Source organism: Pteropus vampyrus, unplaced genomic scaffold (assembly GCF_000151845.1).
Source record: "Pteropus vampyrus isolate Shadow unplaced genomic scaffold, Pvam_2.0 Scaffold1, whole genome shotgun sequence".
Taxonomy (NCBI): domain Eukaryota; kingdom Metazoa; phylum Chordata; class Mammalia; order Chiroptera; family Pteropodidae; genus Pteropus; species Pteropus vampyrus.
In genome coordinates, this window is record NW_011888782.1 from 31395122 (window position 1) to 31400377 (window position 5256).

At 37.8% G+C, this 5256-nt stretch overlaps 1 protein-coding gene across 5 annotated transcripts in view; it reads right to left on the minus strand.

Annotated features, from left to right (window-relative positions):
- ATP6V1A (ATPase H+ transporting V1 subunit A) overlaps window positions 1–5159 on the minus strand; it is a 55137-nt gene extending 49978 nt beyond the window's left edge. For 2 of the 5 annotated variants that reach the window (XM_011378033.2, XM_011377955.2), the window contains exon 1: window positions 4385–5014. The gene's annotated coding sequence lies outside the window, so the exon portion shown is untranslated. Of the gene's footprint in view, window positions 1–4384; window positions 5015–5060 lie in introns of those variants that run through there. The other 3 variants (XM_023524423.1, XM_023524500.1, XM_023524524.1) reach the window with 3 other exon arrangements.
- Window positions 5160–5256: the final 97 nt, after the last annotated feature.

Below are 5256 nucleotides of genomic sequence, written 5' to 3' on the forward strand. Positions count from 1 at the left end.
CATACCATGTATTAGCCATTGTATTTACAATGAAATAAGCTTAATTATTTTTCAGAAAAGAAAACAAACATGGCATATCGTAGGTATAATTTTTAGAAAGGTTTATCACCAAAAGAACAATAGTTTTTACATGTAGCATTAAGATGCAAAAGTGAAAATGTTATTGTAGTAAGCTAGTCATAATATTGATATAAAAAAATAGCAACAAAAAAATCTTAGGTTAAATCAGAAATTATCTATGGAATACCATCAATTTTTAAAAACTGACTAACCGCAGTTGTGAAGTTTATTAAAGAACTATGAACAAATATAAGAAGAGTTTCAAATAAAGTAATCATTAGGTAATTTTATACATAGTAGTGACTAATTTTAAAGATGGCTTTAATAGTTTCTGGTAAATATAAAGATTTATTACCATGAAAATATACACCTATTTCACTGTCTTTATAAACACTATATATATGTTTATTATATATGTATACTATGTACATAATGTGTATATACTACATATAAAAGAACACACTTATATAAACCACAATCAGTTTCATTTCACAATGTGAAAAAATAGTAAAACTTTTAAAATTTCTACAGAAAGAAATTAAATAGAAAACATTGTACTGACCACAATTTATTTCATTATAACAGAGACTTTGACATTAAAGAGAATATTCATCTATCTCTTATTAAAATCTTTCCCTAGAACAAATGAGAAATAATTTTTTTCATGATTAAGGTGAAACATAAACTCATGATAGGTATATTTCAGTTATTATTTAATTTACTGATATTTTCCAATACAATACCACTAATCCTTGTGAATCATCTCAATCTAGGAAGGGAAAAATTTTATTCTAGTTCATGTCTCCATGATGTTCTCTACATTCCATCTACTTCATATGAGGATAAAAAGATATAAAAATATTTAAATAAAAGGCAAAACTTTTGAACATGAGCATAAACTCAGAAGATCCTATTCTATAGGCCTGTATAATTTTAAAATACTCTATAATCCACTGTAGAAATAATAACTTAGAAATAGAAGAACTATCTCTTTAAATTGATTCCACATACTAATGATCATAAGTTTCGGAAAATCTTTTCATAGAAAATATTAAGTCACTGCACTTGCCAAAATAATGGGCTTTATGTTGATAGTTCTCACCTCGTATTAATATTTTAGAATCGTTACTAAAAGTACATTTTTCTCGCTCCTCTATTTTTTGCAATAGCCTCATTGCAAATTTTACTCCTTCCTCCATATCCCCAAACCTCATTTCAAATTCTACTCATTTCTCCATACCCCAAACCTGTTACTCAATTTTAAGTTTCCTTAAGTCTCCTTTACAAAGTATGTACAAAGCCCTCTGCATTCCTGATCTAATTTAATAGTACCTATGGGACGGATTTAAACATGAGGAAATTTAACCTTAAATTAGGTAAACTGTTCAAGGTCACAAAGCTTAAATAAGTGGTAGGGCCAGAACTTGAACTCAGGTCTATGATGGGGAAATCTATTCTGGTAAAATCTGTACTACGTTGCTTTACATGTAAATACCACTTAGTTTTTAAATACTTTCACATAGGTTATTTACAGTTTAATCTCACTTGAACTCATAATACCCTTGAAAGGAAGGTTCCTAAGTATAAAACCCTAAGCCCCCACTCCCAACTTTACTTAAAAGAGCATGTAACTAAAGTGGCAGAGCTGAATGATGATCCTCTGACTTTTAGTCTAGTGCTGTATCACTAGTTGCCTGTACAGAGCCACTTTTTCACTAAGTACAATTCACTCCTCTCCCTTTCCTTTCATCCAAATATGTTGTAACATATATGTACACACATATGTTGTGAAAATAAGTTGGTCATTGCATTAATAAAGTCCAACTGAGGTTTACATATAGTCCACAGACCATGATTTGGATGGTTATTAATACTGATTTATATTTGAAAGCTAATACCTAGTGCACAACCTTAGAAACAGCTATTATCTACAAGAACTTTAAAAGGACTTTACTCTCCTTGTCCTGTTGTCCAACATTCATTCAAAAAAAATTTACTTAGTACCTATCAGGTACTTCAGCATCCTTGTGCTGAAGACACAACAGTACAAACACTGTCCTTGAACTCCCAGGAGCTTTACAGTTTACTAAGGAACAGCCCAGAAAACAGCAATTAAATACAGTGTGCTAGAAATGAAAACAGAGGAATAAAAAATATTGTGTAGTGGTCTATAAGACTGAGTGGCTCTCTGCCCATAGGGAAAGAAAGCATTCTTGGTGGTGGCAATAACCTATAAAGGCAATGGAATATAAGAAAAAAAAAAACCCTCAGACTATGCACACAAGAGATGTCAGTGACCCTAACACAAAAATCCTGTGTGTCATTTAATACTGAACTACAACAAAATTCCCTAATGAATGTTAAGATTTCTACATGTAATATTCATCAACTGATAAAGCTAGTCTAAGAAATGGCTTCCAAACTTCAAATTACTTGTGTGTGTAAACTGTATGTATGTCAAAGCTTTTTATTATTTTTTTTTAATATTCAACTTTAATAGCAATTTAGTCACCAATTACTGCTACTAATCTTTCAAATTCCGTTAGTGGTCTAAGTTATTGCTTTCATAAGTTCCCTAAAATTGGAGAATTGTGAAGTAAAACTGCAAAGTCATTCAATCTCTTTCATACTAACATTTCCACCCCTAGTACTCATTGCTTTTTAGTTGGTTTTCTCTTTCCCATTTTCGTCTCACCCAGACAGGACTGGTTTTAACCTCTAGGACAAATAAGGAATTTGTCTAATTTGGTAGACTGCTACTGTGGGAAGGGAAGTTTTGCTAAATTGCTATTATTCTAGAATTTAATTTTTTGTTTCTCTTAACAAAATAAGACCAGCTTATCGTGGAGAATTTGGAAGATACAGAAAAACAAAACAAAAAGTAACATCCAACACTCAAAAATAATGATTCCAACTTTCTCATTTTTCAGCCGTCTTTTTAATGGATTCAATTACATTGGTTAGAAAACAAAGATTTAACCAAGAATATGATTTTTCAGGTTAAAAATTTACATTTTAAAATCAATTTCGTAATTTATGTCAGGACTTTCAATTAAAAAAACCAAGAGACTTCCTAAGTTTTCAGTATAAATAAAAGAGTTTAAACACCAAACTGAAAAACATTCTTCCCTAAAGCACATTGTTTGGGGTCAAAACATTGGTTACTACATTGCCAATGAAATAGCAGTACAATGGGCTGGGCAAAAACCTAAGCAAAATAATTCTGTATTTTCACAAAATACTATTCGTCAAAATCTGAAGAGGTCACCTAGAGTTTTACAAATGGGGAAAGCTAAGGAGGGACACAAGTGCTACTTAAAATAAATTTACCAGTGCTCAAGGAATTGATTGGGAGTGGCAATCGAGTAGGATTTTAGGGAGAAATGGCAAACGAGGATGTCAAAGCCATAAAATATGAAGTCAGCAATATTTCGACTTAACCTCCTTTAAGTTTACGGTCAAACACACTCGATTTAATTATATTCCAGCCCAATTAGTTTCTAAAGAATTAGTTCCCTTTCAATGAAACCTCATCACTTTCCCAAAGCTAGCCTGGTTCTCCTGCAGACCACCACACTGCAACACCATCTTTCAACGCCTCCCCATTCAACCGAGACTGTCGTATTAACACCTCCTGTTTTGAAGCTAATACATCTTTATTCTCTCTCTTCTTGCACATAAAATCAGAGAAAAGAAAGGTAAAAGGCCTGCTTTCACCTTTCCAGTCCTATCCAAAGCATGTGAACACCTACAGAACGCCTCCCGCAAGAATAGCAGATAAAAAATCAGAATTACTGAGAAAGCACGTTCGGAAGCAGGCTTTACAGTGACTCCGCAGTGAAGGCGACGTGAGTGTCATTCTTTCCCAAGCCAGTCTCACCGGAGACGCCTCTGCCTCCAGGGTTTTTACCTTCCCGCTCCCCAGCCCCAAGCTGAAGGTAAAGATGGTGCAGGGCCTCTGCCAAAGAATGGGCTTTGGGATTGGGATCTGGAGGTTATTGCAGACCCCAAGTAATGGCTGAACCAATCCCACTACCCGAAGCCCTAAAGACTCTGAAAAGGGAACCATAATGGCTGCACTCACCCCCAACCCCGAGAAAAGTAGACATCTCAACCCCCAGGTTGCTGGATTGGGTGCGGGGGGGAGCGGGTAGGATTTAGTTGGGGGGAGCGGAGATCAGGAGAACTGGAGAAAAGAGCTCCTTGCTGGATGACAGTGGGTAGGAAGCTCGGTACAGCGAAGGCCGCCATTCACTCTCCCTATTTTCCTCCTCCCATCCCTTCTATTATCCCCACCAGCCGCCGGGTACTGGTCGCCGCTCACCTGCCAAGGCGCGAGGTGCAGAACCACAAGTGATCACGCACCCGAAGGCTCTGTCACTGACGGAGGGGAAGCCTTCAGCTGCAGAGGGGGTGGGGGGCGGGTCTACGTAGTCATGTGACCTTGAGCTCCGCCCTGACGTCGCTAGCCAGGTGCACTACATCTTGGAGGCCTGCATTTTTACGGATTGTTTGAACATTAATTTTGTTGCGATAAATTTTAAGAAAAAAAACTTTCGTAAAGATTATGTTGTGAAGTGCGACGCAGGAAGCGTGGGTAGAACGGGTTAAAGTGCATTGGTGAGGAAGTGACGTTCACGCCATGATCTAGGGACCGGAAATGGCGATGGAGTTCCGTCTCTCTGGCGCCCGCCGGTAAAATCCCAAGCTTAGTTTGGGGCAATCACGTGATCTCAAAACTTGAAGCATGCTGGGCGAAAGCCAAGCAATCCGGGCAATTGTTAATTACGTTTGTCTTAAAAATACCTTTTACTGAGTTTTCCACAGACTTCTTTACATTTAGAAGAACCAACTTTATAAAATCTTGTTAGATAGGAGCGTTTGAAGGTCATTAGGGAGACTACCAACTGGAAAGTACAGAGTCACAGAAGATTGACTTTACTGACGTAGGAGAGGTGAGGGAGGGACAGAAAAGTCCAGATTTTACCGCCAAGGCCTACCGAGCCAGCCCCACAAGTAGTGTCGTAAGGGGTAGGAGGAGGAAGATGACGCCAGAAGACACAGCCCCGTAGAAAAATGGAGGTCTTGAAGTGGAGGGGGAAGGGTGCGCGGAGGCCAGCAATGCGGCTGCGCGCGAGGCGGCCGACGCGCCGGCGCGCAGAGGGGGCGGGGTGAAAGGTCACAGTGCGGCGGCGG